Source organism: Spermophilus citellus, assembly GCF_964194105.1.
Source record: "Spermophilus citellus genome assembly, chromosome: 4".
NCBI classification, from domain to species: Eukaryota; Metazoa; Chordata; class Mammalia; order Rodentia; family Sciuridae; genus Spermophilus; species Spermophilus citellus.
Window position 1 is genome coordinate 15,100,022 of NC_138185.1, and position 14,050 is coordinate 15,114,071.

Consider the following 14,050-nt stretch of genomic DNA (forward strand, 5'->3'; position numbering starts at 1 on the left):
AAAATAAATATTAAAAATTCTCTCTCTCTCTCTCTCTCTCTCTCTCTCTCTCTCTCTCTCTCCTCTCTCACTCTCTCTTTAAAAAAAAAAAAAAAAAAAAAAGTTTGTACCACTGTGCCCAGCTCCATTTGTCAATTTTGGCTTTTGTTTCCTGTAGTTTTGAAGTCCTAGCTAAAAAAATCATCGCCTATACAAGTATCTTGAAGAGCTTTCCCTATATTTTCCTCTAGAAGTTTCATTTCAGGTCTTACACTAAAGTCCTTTTTGATCCAATTTGAGTTGATTTCTGTACATGTGAGAGAAAGAGGTCAAGTTTCAATCTTCTGTCAAGTAACCTTTTTCTTTTGGGAGGGTAGGGGATGGAAACACAAGGGATTGAACCCAGCAGCATTCTACCAATCCAAACTCAAGTCATTTTTTATTTTTTATTTTTTTTTTAGAAGAGTCTCACTAGGTTTCCCAGGCTGGCCTTCAATTTGTCATCCTCCTGCCTCAGCCTCCAAAGTAGCTGGAATACAGGCTTGCCCCACTGCCCTGCCTAGCTGCTAGGTAATCTTATGCAAATCTGATCTTGTCATTTCCCGGTGTTTTGTTTTTGTTTTTCAGGGCCTCACAGTGCTAGGTGAGTGTTCAGGCCCCAGACCCATTTATTTCCTTTCCTTTCAATGGCTTCTCTTTGGAAGGAGAAGAGCCTTTTAGAAAAAGTTCAGGGCTGGGGATGTGGCTCAAGTGGTAGCACGCTCGCCTGGCATGCGTGCGGCCCGGGTTCGATCCTCAGCACCACATACAAACAAAGATGTTGTGTCTGCCAAAAACTAAAATATAAATATTAAAATTCTCTCTCTCTCTCTCTCCCTCTCTCTCACTCTCTCTTTAAAAAAATAAAAAAAAGAAAGAAAGAAAGAAAAAAAAAAAGAAAAAGTTCAAACTACTGAACAAAGGCTCAGGTTGTTTCCTCCCCTAGTCCAGCCCATCAGGACTAGCATTCTCTCCCACCTCTCTCCCCCTTACCTCTTAATCTTCATGTCCTGCTGATTCTGAGGTTCTCTCAAAGACACCCTCTCCATCCTATTCTGGCTGCTACTGCCCCTTTTTCTACTCCCCCATCCCTCTGAAGAGCATATATCCTGACTGCTTTCTAATTATGAAAGCAATTTGTGGTCATAAAAAAATAAAATAAAGAGGGCTGGGGGAGGTGGCTCAAGCAGTAACGTGCTCGCCTGGCATGAGCAGGGCGCTGGGTTCAATCCTCAGCACCACATAAAAATAAAAAATATTAAGATGTTGTGTCCACCAAAAACTAAAAAATAAATATTAAAAAATTCTCTCTCTCTCTCCCTCTCTAAAATAAATAAATAAATAAATAAAAGCAATTCATGCTCATAAAAAAATAAGGCAATGAGGAAAGGAATAAGCATTTCCCCCATGATCTCACTAACAGATGTAAAGAGCTTATCTTTTTTTTTTTTTAAAGAGAAAGAGAGAAAATTTTTTTAATATATATATATATATATTTTTTTTTAGTTTTTGGTGGACACAACATCTTTATTTTATTTTTATGTGGTGCTGAGGATCGAACCCAGCGCCCCCGCTTGAGCCACACCCGCGGCCCCAAGAGCTTATCTTTCAAACACTCTTGTTTTTCACAGCAGCAATATTCATAATAGCCAGGTGATGAATGCAACCAAGTGCCCAGCAATGGACACACAGAAAATCAAAATGTGGTGAAAGGGGCTGGGGCTGGAGCTCAGTGGCAGAGCACTTGCCTAACATATGTGGGGCACTGGGCTCGAGCCTTAGCACCACATAAAAAAATAAATTAAATAAAGGCATGCTGTCCATCTACAACTACAAAAATTTATTTTAAAATGTGGTAAAAGCATGTAACAGAATTATTATTCAGCCTGAAAAATGAAGAAAATTCTGACACATGCTATAAGGATGAGCCTTGAGGACACGGCGCTAAGTGAAATAAATCATTCACAAAAAACAGAACACTGAACCGTTCCACTTACACGAGGGGACTAGAGCAAATTCAGAGAAAGAGAGTTGGGGCTGCCAAGAGCTGGGAATTGCTTAAGAACAGAATTTCAGTTTTGTAAGATGAAAAAGTTCTGGAGACTTGTTGCACAACAATGTGAATATATGTAATACTACTCTACTGGACATTTAAAAATGGTTAAAATGGTAAATTTCATATGTACTTTACCACATTTAAACATTTAAAAATTTTTTTACTTATTTATTTTTATGTGGTACTGAGGCTCGAACCCAGTGCCTTGCACATGCTAGGCAAGCGCTCTACCACTGAGCCACAACCCCAGCCCCTTAAAAAATTTTAAAGTAACTAACACTTCCAGACATTTTTCATATATATATATATGTATGTATATATGAGCATATATATATATATATATATATATATTCTAAAAAATGGGAACATACTGTACTGTAATCTACTTTTTACACCTAACCATACGATGCAAAGATCTTTCTATGCATAGAGAAACATAACCATAAACATCTTTTTATATATATCTTACTATATATAGCTCCCACCTAATGCTTTTTTAATGGCTGAAGTAACCATCGCATGACTGCACCATAATTCAACCAGTCTGCTTTCAGTTTTTCAATATTATAAATACATCACCGGCAACATCTTTGCATACTTTTTCATAATGGCCTATTACAGATCCCTATTTACCTGCCCCTTTTCTGATATTAATAGTCTTAATTTCCCCACTGGAAAACTAACTCCTCTTCATCCTAATATCCTTCCTATCCTCCCACCCCACCTCCAGCCAACCTCTATTCTATGTGGCACCTATTTGTAAGTTTATTCATGTTTTTTTCCTGTTCCTATTGTCATTTATTCTATAATTACATCTTCTAATTCTTATTGCTTGCATAAAGCTATTGCTTTTTAGGGTGAGGGGTACAGCTCAGTGGTAGAACATGCACTTAGCATGCTTGAAACCCTGGGTTATAGCCCCAGCACCCAAAAAATAAATAAATAAAAATAAGAAAGAAAAAGCCATCACTGGTTCTCTGTCTTGTAGCTGCTTGTTCATTCAACCTTATTATATCTAGGTATTTTTAACTTAATTTTCTTAGCATATAATCATATCACAGGTAGAGAATTATATCACATAAGTAGTGATTAAGAGTAAAAGCTCTAGGCTCAGGCAGAGTAAAATATAGGATTCAAATACAGTCTGACTATGGGTAAGCATTTTACCTTAGTTTCCTCATCCATAAACTGGAGATCAAAATAGGGCCTATCTCACAGGATTACTGTAAAGATCATGTTATTGAGCTGGGTGTGGCAACACATACCTATAATCCCAGCTACTCCAGAGGTTGAGGCAGGGGGAAGATCGCAAGTTCAAGGCCAACCTGGGTAATTTAGTGAAACCCTGTCTCAAAATAAAAAATAAAATGGGCTGGGGATGGAGCTCAAAGGAAAAATGCCCCTGGGTTCAATCCCCAGCACAGGGAAGGAGGGATGATATTGAAATTAGTGTATGAAAAGTATTTAACACAATATTAGTTCAATAAATACCTGCTGCCTACCAATTACAAAAATGTGACTTTCTTTCCACGGTAATATTTTTTATTCATATATTTTTGTTGCATGACACTGGTGCACTTCTGTTGGCAATGAACTCTCTCCCCAATTCTCCCAAAAGAGTAAACCATGAGATAATTAGCAAGGACCGCTGCTATGGAGCTCCCACTCCCACCTTCTCAGCAAAGTTGTGCTCTCAGTTTTTCTCTTTGGCTCCTGCATCTCCTCAGCCTGTCCCTCCTACTGGCTTGTTGCCAACAGCATTTAAGCTCTCTCTCATGCTTAAAAAAAAAAAAAAAAAAAAAACCTTCACCTTATTCCTCAATCACTCTCCAGCCTTCTCCTCCTCCCTGCTCAGCCGAACATTTTCGAGCTGCCTACACTTTGTCTTTTTTCTCACATCCCACTCTGACCTCATCCTACTGATACATTACACTGAACCTTTGAAGGCTGTGGCTATTATAGATTCTGCCTCCACCATTTCACCAAATCTGCTCAATGAGGTCCCTAGTAACCTCTGCTACTTATTTATTTACAGAACACATTTTAATTTTTGCCTCATCTTACTTGACATCTAGCAGCCACTAGCAAAGCTGACTCTTCCTCTGGCCTTCGTTACTACATCTCCTGCTTTCCCTCCTACTTCTCCAACCTGTTCTCCTCAGTGTAGCCTAACTGAACAGGTTCTTCCCAGAGTGTGCAGTGCAGTAGCTCTGAATGATCTAGCCATTTCCTCTCTTTAATCTCTCTGATGGATTTCTTTCATAATTGATTTTTAAGTTCCTGCTGGAGCAGACTGGTTTCATTTCCATGAATGTTCTTTTGAACATGTTTGGAATACTATTCTTTTACATCCCCCCACATATATCTAACTCACACTACTCCCTCAGGTCTTTTATCAAGACCCTCCCTGAACCTTCAAACTAGGTTGGATTCACCTTAACACAAGCCCCATTTCATAACCCTCACCACACTTAAAACCACCTGACGCATATTTTCCTCACCAGTCTGTGATCTCCATGAGAGCAGAGATCAGTTTCCTTACCACCTACACAGTGCCTGGCACATAATAAGACACTTGCTATGGTTTGGATATGGTGTGCATGTGTTACCCAACGGTTCATATGATGAAACTGAATCTCCACTGTGAGATATTAAGAGGGTATTGTTCAGAAGTGGGGCCTTTGGGATGATTAGATTAGATAAAATTGTCAAGGAGCAGCTCCCATGACTGCTTAATGGTAGCAAAGAGGGAGACAGACCAGAAGACATACCTCTGCTCTCTGTCTCCTGCCACATGGTGCCTTGAGCTACCCCCTGATTCTGCCAGTAAGGCCATTGTCAAGTTAGGCATAGTAGTGCATGCTTACAATCCAAGCTGGTAAGGAGACTGAGGCAGGAGAACTGCAAGTTCAAGATTAACATAGGCAACTTGGCAAAACTCTGTCTCAAAATAAAAAAAAAAAAATTAAAAGAGGAATATAGCTCAATGGCAGTGTTTTCCTGGGTTCAATATCCAGTTACCCTTTCCCATAGAAGGTCATTGCCTAGAACTTCCAGAACTGTGAGCTAAATAAACTTTCTTTATAAAATTACCCAGCTTTAGGTGAAAATATGGTCTAAGACAATATTCAATAACTAGTTTTTGAACCACCATAAATGAATAGCTGTGAAGAGGAAAAATAAACGAGGAGTGACAAGACTAAAAACAAACAAACAAACAAAAAACCTGATTTTTCTGGAACCATACCTCTGAAGGAGCATGTACCTGCATGTACACTCGAGTGCAAACACACACACATACACACACACACACACACACACACACACACCTATTAAAACCCTTTGATGACTTCCTCTCCCCCCAAATAAAGTCCAACTCTTCAAACTGGTAAAGAAAGTCTTACAAAAGGGGCAACTGCTTATCTCTCAAACATCAACTAGCTAGACCACCTCCACTCTCAGAATCTTGTCTCCAGGCAGCATGAAATCCCTACAAATTCCCAAGAAGGCTGCACTCTCTCCCTGGGGCTCTGCACTGGCTGTCCTGCCTACACACTACACTGCACCTTTCCAGCCTCATCTTCTGACCTATACCAAGGCGGCCTTCATGTCTATTCTGGAAGTCCCCTTCTTTTAGAACCTTTGACCATCATCATCTCTGAAAAATCTAGATCCACTGCCTTTCCTGTGCATTCAGTTCTCAGTATGTCCAAAATCACAGCTCAAATCACAATGAGTTCCTGTTTATGAGTCTGTCTCTGTGAAACTGCAGAGTTCCCTGAGGACAAGATTTCTCATTCATTTTTTTAACCCTGGCTATCAGCCCAGGCCCTGGCTCACAATAAATGCTCAATGATGCTCCTTGTAGTAGTAGTGACAATAAAAGCTCCCGAGTATTAAGGACTTACCTGCAAGGATTTTAAACATAAATTTACTCTGCAATAACCTTATAAGACAGGTGCTATCATTATTCCCATTTTGCAGGTAAGAAAACTAATGAAGAAGTAAAACCTCTCTGGCCCCAGAAGAGTCACACACGCGTACATTTTCTGCAGTTTTGAATTATTCCCTGGTTCCCAAAATAATAAGGGTCTTTAAAAAAAAAGAAAGAAAGACACTTTCTTTCGAAAGCGGTCAAGCAATGCACAAAAATATAGCCAACCGCCCAAAGCTCACTCCACCCGAACGCGGGACGAGGTCAAAGGGCATAAAAGGCACCACTCCCGGCGCGGTTGAGGGGGGCAAAAGTCTGGCCCCTGCGTCCTTCCCCGCGGTCCCCCGCGGCCCAGCACCTCGCCCACAGCGACGAGTTCACTTCACACCTGGCTGGGGGCGTTAGGGCCGCGGCTGTCCGCTGGTCCCCGCTCACCTGCTGTCTCGCCGCCTCGCCGTGTGGGACCGCCGGCGCGCAGCGCCTCCCCGGGGCGGCCAGGCGCCCGCAGCCCGCAGCGGAGCCGTTGCCTTGGCGACCGGGGCTGAGAACTCCAGCGGGGCTCGCGCTACGGCGGCTCGGAAGGGACCTGGAAGATTCGCGTCGCTTTCCGCAGCCGCGGTGCGGGCGGAAGAAGGAGAAGAGGGTGGGGATCGGGATCCGGAGTCTCGAGCCACCTGGTTAGGTTTGTCAGCCCGGAATTTGGTCCCCGGGAAGATGCGAGAAGAGGGACACAGAGGCCAGGGGCTGGACTTCTGGTTCTGGAGCGGCTTTTGTCTGTTAATCTCTCTGTAACCCGATAAGGGGACCGTTTGGGAAGGAGAGGGACCCTCAGGCACAAGCTTGCCGGACAGAGAATGTTTTTAAAAAGACTGGAAAATTAATTTGGGAGGAATGGTGGATTCCTGTCTTATAATCTCTGAAGTTGGGAGCAAGGAGTAAATAAACTTATTTCTTTGGCTGAGAATTTACTCACCAGAGTCAATTTCAATATGGGAAATAATGTATTTTAACTTATGGTCGGATTACACTTCCTGGAACAATGCTGCAGAATACTGGAACCTGAACACAAAGAATGTTCCTTTCTTTATTGTAAAAGCAAAAGGATTGAAACCGACCTATGTCCATCAATAGGAGGTTTGAGTAAATAGATTCTGGTACATTCCTAAAATAGATGACTCTTGCAAGAATTTAAAGGGTCCGGGGAAAGTTACAGCTGGAGATACAGTTTAGATAATAGACCTATCTTGTTAACTAGTCCTGCTTCTACTCTTAGACATCCTCCTTCCCTGTGTAATTTTCGAACTGACTTAGCCGGTTGTGTGCTGTAAAATACAGAAGAAATATATGATAAAAGACAACTTTTAAAGGGCATTTCAAAATGGAGGGGACCAGAGTCTATATGTGTATTAGACTACAATCTGCTGGGAAAGTGAATTCTTGAACTGACCAAGAAAACAATTACAAGGAAGAGGAAGTATGTGATCTTTACTCCAACCAGTGTCCAGAAATGATCCTTTTAAAGTGTAAATAGGATCATGATGTTACCACTGTTTACAGGTGACCAGTCCTTGCTTCCCCGAATGCTGAAGTATAACACCAGAGAAGCATGCCCATGTAAGTTTAGAGTGGAAACCAGAAGCTTTATAAAGGACAGCAGAAAAGCCTTCCCCCACCCCCCAGGAGGAGGAGGAAGAAGGGGACCCAAAAGGTGGAATCCCTGGAAGGGGGACGTCTTCCCTTTTTTATAGCTAAGGTCTTCTTTTAGCTTTCCCACGCTCCTGTCCTATGTTTCCTTTTGTCTTGCAGTGATAGAATGCAGGTGGGAAGGCCCTAAAGGTGGGAGATAGGTGGGCTGAAGGAGTAATCTGGGCAGGAAGGGCCTGGGGTGGTTTGATTAGCACCTCCCTGTTTGCTGGGAGCTGCTTCATTAATAGTTCCTTAGGGTGAATTCCAGGCCTTGGGGACATTAACATTTCAATTTACCCAAGTGCTTCTATGGTCTTGTCTTGTTTTTGTGGGTTTTGATGGCTTGGCTTTTGCTGCTACACACTGGGACCAGCATTCCTCCACATAGCCCTATCTCATGTGTCCTCTCTTCCTTCATGTCTCTGCTCCCATCCCATCCCATCCCCCAAAAGACATGACCTGCCTCCTCTTTTGCAGTACTAGGAATTTGTGTATGTGATTTAAGAATTTTACCACTATGCTATAATCTCAGCCCCTGACCTCTCTTTAAACTAGTAAACTAATGAGCCAGGTATGGAAGCACATGCCTGTAGTCTCAGCCACTCAGTGAAGCTAAGGCAAGAGGGCTTCTGGTTAAAGTCCAGCCTGTACAACACAGCAATATCCAGTCTCAAAGGAAAAAAAAAAAAAGTAGATCCCCACAAATCTGAATTCTCTTTTTCTTCTTTTCTTTCTTCACTAATCTTGTTAACGTCTGATGGTTATGTTTCTTTATTACTTATCTCTTCACTAGGGTTAAGTTTGTTTTAAGGTTAGGTACTTTTTAAAAAAATATTTTTATGAGTTCTTGATGGACCTATAATTTTATTTATTTATTTACATGCAGTGCTGAGAATCAAACCCAGTGCCTTACACTTACTAGGCAAACGCTCTACTGCTGAGCCACAATCCCAGCCCATGAAGTACTTTGTTTTGTTCCTGTTTTCTTATCACTGGAAATAGTGCCTGATACATAGTAAGAGCTTGGTAAATATTTATTGAATGAATAAGTTAAGTGAATAAAAGCAATGTACAGCACCATGAATTTGGAATAGTACCATGTCTAAAAAGGTGTAGTAGATAATGCTAGCATAATTATACACAAACTTTGGAAGGAGATCTGGAAGATTGGGAGTGGTAAGATGGGAAGGACACTTTATTTCACTGTATACTCTTTTATGCAGTTTAAAAAAAAATGTAAGGAGCTTCCTTGGTTGTCAGTGAATCCTATATCCTATAAGGGATGCTGAGGGGGTCCTGCATGAGGTGGTAAATTGAAGTAGATGATCTCAAAGATCTACCCTTCAGATTTTTGACAACTAGAGTAGGCCCACAACTATCTAAAGACCAGAAGCACTAAAGAGATGGATGGTATCATATATATGGGAGTATAAACACTTGCAGTTAAGAAAATGAAAAATGAGGGCTGGGCCTGTAGTTCAGTGGTATAGCGCTTGCCTAGCATGTGTGAGGCCCTGGTTTAAATCCTCAACACCATGTAAAAATAAATAAATAAAATGTATTTTATTTATGTAAAAAATATGTAAATGTAAAAAGAATATGTAAACATAAAAAAAAGAAAGAAAATGAAAAATGAAGGCTGGGGCTATAGGTCAGTGGTGGAGCGCTTGCCTAATGTGCATGAGGCTCTGATTTCCATCCCCACCACTGCAAAAAGTCAAAAACAAAACAATTAAAAAAACTATTCTGCTGGCAGCTAGGCCCAATGTCCTAACTGAACATAAATAGTGATCACAAAATATAAACAAATGCCAGATAAGGTTACTCTGTAGTCGAAACTAGAGCCAAGACCATTCTGGCCCCATAAATATAACTATATATCTCCTCTTGTAACATGACTGGGTTCTGCTGCTTTTCCAACTTTTAATCCTCCTACCTCCTGGATAAAAATGATTAGATACCTAGTCACTGAACTGCCCCACCTACTTGACCGTGTCCAGTGCAAAACAGATCCCTATTTCCTTAGCATTAGCTGCATAAACACAAGTCCTAAAATAAACTCCTCCCACTAACATCTTACCAAGACATCTCCTAGTGTCTCTGGTGTGTGTTCTCCCTTGCTGAATAAGCTCAATGAACCTAATTCGGGGGAGAAGTGTCAGAATCCAATTCAGGGCCTTGCACGTGTGTGGAAAGCTCTCTACCACTGAGCTATACCTTCAGTCCAGTAATGTCCCTACCGACAGGACATATCAACGTGGGCAGCGAACCTAGATGGGGAGGAATGAAGGGACAAGAGACACGAAAGGTGACAGCAAGACAGGAGTTCTGATCAAGCTGCAAACTTTTATTGTTCACACAGGGGTATTTATGTGCTGGGGATGGGGAAGCTCTCTTATGGGCAGTTGTTGGATGTCTTCACAAGGAGAGATAATGCAGGATGTTTCAGGAAGACAGATGGCCGCAGGATGTCTCAGGGAGAAAGATGGCTGCAAGATGTCTCCCAGGCAGGATGTAACTTGTAACTGTCAGGCTATTCTTTGAAGGAGAATGCCCTTCTAGTCCCTGGCATCTCCCCCTTACTTATATAAAATATTTGACCATGTTTTTTATGGGGTGATAGAGGCTCTGTTCCTCTAGGAGGCCTTAGAATATCTCCTGATCCGACCATACTAGCAAACATTAAGCCTACCTGTGTAGGTTAGAAATAAAGGCCTTAGGGCTGGGGATGTGGCTCAAGCGGTAGCGCGCTCGCCTGGCATGCGTGCGGCCTGGGTTCGATCCTCAGCACCACATACCAACAAAGATGTTGTGTTCGCCGAGAACTAAAAAATAAATATTAAAAATTCTCTCTCTCTCCTCTCTCTTAAAAAAAAAAAAAGAAAAAAAAAAGAAAAAGAAATAAAGGCCTTAAACTAAAAACTACTCTGGCAGTCCCTTTTGATAGTTATCAGGCATTCGGTCTGAGAATCTCTTTTGCAGCCTCCAGTTTACTTATACTTGGAAGTTACATTTAACTATTATTATCATTTAAAATGTCCAGGAACAGCTGTGTTTTGGCTTTGACTGTCTTTGCTAAGTGTTTAAGATGAAGCGAGTCAAACTGACTTTTGTTTCTATCTATTGTTAACAGTCAGCTGAGTTTCCCTGGGCGTCCTCGGGGAACTTACAACAGCTTCTCAGTTCCGCTAGTGCCATTTGCGCTGCTAGTGCCATTTGCGCTAGGATGGGTCCAGGCCTTGCTTGACCATGTGGCTTCCCTTGGAAGCATCAGGGATGTCTCCCTTTTCTGATGACCCTCCTCTTTACAGCAAATGCACTGATTGGCTTTCTGTCCTCCACTGGTCTCATTAATCTCCCTGATGGGGAAGTTATGTGGCCCAGAGTTGCAAAGCTCTTTGGAGAAGTCCCCTATTCCCTGACTCAGAAGGCAAGAGCCAAATGTTGGTTTTCTTGGCCCTTTTAATTTAACTAATTTTAAAACTTAATCTTAAACATCCAGCAAATAAATTTCAACAGCCTTATATTAAGAGTACTGGGATTGGGCTGGGGATGTGGCTCAAGCGGTAGCGTGCTCGCCTGGCATGCGTGCGGCCCGGGTTCAATCCTCGGCACCACATACCAACAAAGATGTTGTGTCCGCCGAGAACTAAAAAATAAATATTAAAAATTCTCTCTCTCTCTCACTCTCTCTTTAAAAAAAAAAAAAGAGTACTGGGCTTTAATATCTATCTCTCTATCCTGTAGGTGATAACTCATTATAACTCATTATCTTAAATTAACCCAGGTTGTGAGTTTTTAAAGTAGTACCTCTGCAAAACAACAGGCAATCTTAAATCATTTATAAGAAAACTACAAAATAAAATTATCAAGAGTAAAAACATTTAGTTCACATAATAGCTACCTTGAGTTTTGGTGGAGTATATCCCCTATTTGAGATCCTGACAATCGTGACAAAAACCAGCTTTTGGACACAACTTTAAATGTACTGAAATCTGGCCTACTTCTTTCATAGTCTCTTTCACAAGCAGTGAGATGGGACATAGAGCCTTATCTCAAGTGAGGCGGGGCTCTTCATAAATCTTATGTACTATAATTCTGAAGCTGATCTTTGCTTTTTAGACATCATTTTACAAAGCTTACATAAATTGTTGTTCAAGTTTACATGAATATTGGCTAACACAACATAATATCACATCTAAAACATGAATTAAAGGCTGAAAACTTTTAACCTTTTATAGAAAAGTAGCAAAGTACTTTTGTGTTTTACAATAAAACCTTCACACAGATTAGGCTCTCATTAACTTAAAAATACATTTAAATTGTATCTCAGTGTAAAAAGTAACATGGAACTGTACATATCTTATTGATAATAAGTCCAGTTATAGAACACAAATGATATAAATAAATCTCCAACATGTTTTTCTTTTAAGCCTAAAATTACCATACAATTTCAGAACACCAGCTTGATATAATGCTCTTTTGAAGCTTCTACCTTACAGACTTGTATACCTGGAAGATATGAATTAATAGCACCATAATTACATTGATGATTTTATATTAACCAAGTTTAGCTCTTAAAGAAATAACATTACAATATTGAAAAATAACAGTTGTTGTTTAACCATAGTTATATAATTTTTAATTTCTTTAAGATTACTTGTTAAAAAACTTACACATATAACCAATTTACACAGACCTTTTTTATCACTTCCTTAAACCCTTTTATTAACTTAATCACATAGACTTTTTTTATCCAGAAACACATTTTCCCTCTATTTAATTCATATCTAGAACCTTTTAGTTTTTCTTTTCCATCTGTTAACCTTCTTTTTTGTTCACATTTTGAAACAATACTTGTAAATTTGTGAATTTAAGCAATTATTTCATAGACATCAACATTTTATTAGGTTAGAAAAACTTATAAGCTTAATTTTAAAGACATCTTTACTTTTATCTGTTTACCCAATTTAAATTGAACCATTTGAATCACGTGAATCAAAGATATTTGGATCCATTTTTTTTTGAGTGCTCCTCGTATATCTGCCAATTGTCATATAACTGCATGATATATGGACATACACACATACAAACATACCCACATACAACACATAACACAAGTGTGCACACATATATACAAGGCCTTGTAGCTGTTTTTTGAGGTGAAATCTCCATTGCAATGTTTAAAAACTCCACAGTTGATCAAAAATAGAACTGATCAGAAAACATTAACTTGTCTGTAGGATCAAAATCATGAGCTGAAGAAAAAAATACAGAATCTAAGAAAAAGCAAGAGTCCTAAAAAAGATGACTGGCCAGTAATTAGTAAATACCATATAATTTACTTTTTGGTTTGGTCTAGTTTGAGTTCAGGTAAAAAGACACTTTTAAGAAAGGGGGATCTGTGGGGATGTAAACTTAAGAAATAAGCCTGTGAGGGCTGGCGATGTGGCTCAAGCGGTAGCGCGCTCGCCTAGCGTGCGTGCGGCCCGGGTTCGATCCTCAGCACCACATACCAACAAAGATGTTGTGTCCGCCGAGAACTAAGAAAAAGTAAATAAATGTTAAAATTCTCTCTCTCTCTGTCCCCCTCTCTCACTCTCTCTTTAAAAAAAAAAAAAAAAAAAGAAATAAGCCTGTGAGAAGGGTAGAACATCCTTTTAAATGTTGGCAGCGCGGTCTTCCATCTCCAGACGATGATAGTGGACCTGTATGGGCTTAGAGGCCAAAATATTGTTTTTTAATAAATTGTATCAGTCTGTTTATAATGCAGGGTCCTATGGATACCATTAAAAGTAAACCCAACAAAGGGCCTAATAGTGGAAGAAGGTAGGGTAGAAATCCATTAAGCCCAGTCCAGAGGGGATTTTCAAATAGTTCCCTTCGTCACTTTTCTAAATCTTCTTGAAGCTGCTTAATTTTAGTCCGTACTATGCCTGATTTATTGGCATAAAAGCAGCATCGTTCCCCTAAGGCCAAGCAAATACCTCCCTGGTTAGCTGTCAGCAAATCTAAGCCTTGTCTGTTTTGAAGGACCACTTCTGCCAGGGAGTCTATTTGGGCCTGTAAATCTTTAATGGTTCCTGATAGAGTTTGTACATCATTTATAAGTTGTTGAGACAGGCAACGGTAAGAGTGTATAGTCGCGGGGCTGGGGATGTGGCTCAAGCGGTAGCGCGCTCACCTTGCATGCGTGCGGCCCGGGTTCGATCCTCAGCACCACATACAAACAAAGATGTTGTGTCCGCCAAATACTAAAAAATAAATATTAAAATTCTCTCTCCCTCTCTCTCGCTCTCTCTCTCTCTCCCCTCTCTCACTCTCTCTTTAAAAAAAAAAAAAAGAGTGTATAGTCG

At 40.4% G+C, this 14,050-nt stretch overlaps 1 protein-coding gene across 2 annotated transcripts in view; it reads right to left on the reverse strand.

Annotated features, from left to right (window-relative positions):
- The window catches only part of PKIG (cAMP-dependent protein kinase inhibitor gamma), an 87,038-nt gene extending 80,505 nt beyond the window's left edge, over positions 1–6,533 (reverse strand). Inside the window, exon 1 of one of the 2 annotated variants that reach the window (XM_081292631.1) lies at positions 6,444–6,533. The gene's annotated coding sequence lies outside the window, so the exon portion shown is untranslated. The remainder of the gene's footprint in view (positions 1–6,443) is intronic. The other variant, XM_081292632.1, reaches the window with a different exon arrangement.
- Between the last annotated feature and the right edge of the window lie 7,517 nt (positions 6,534–14,050).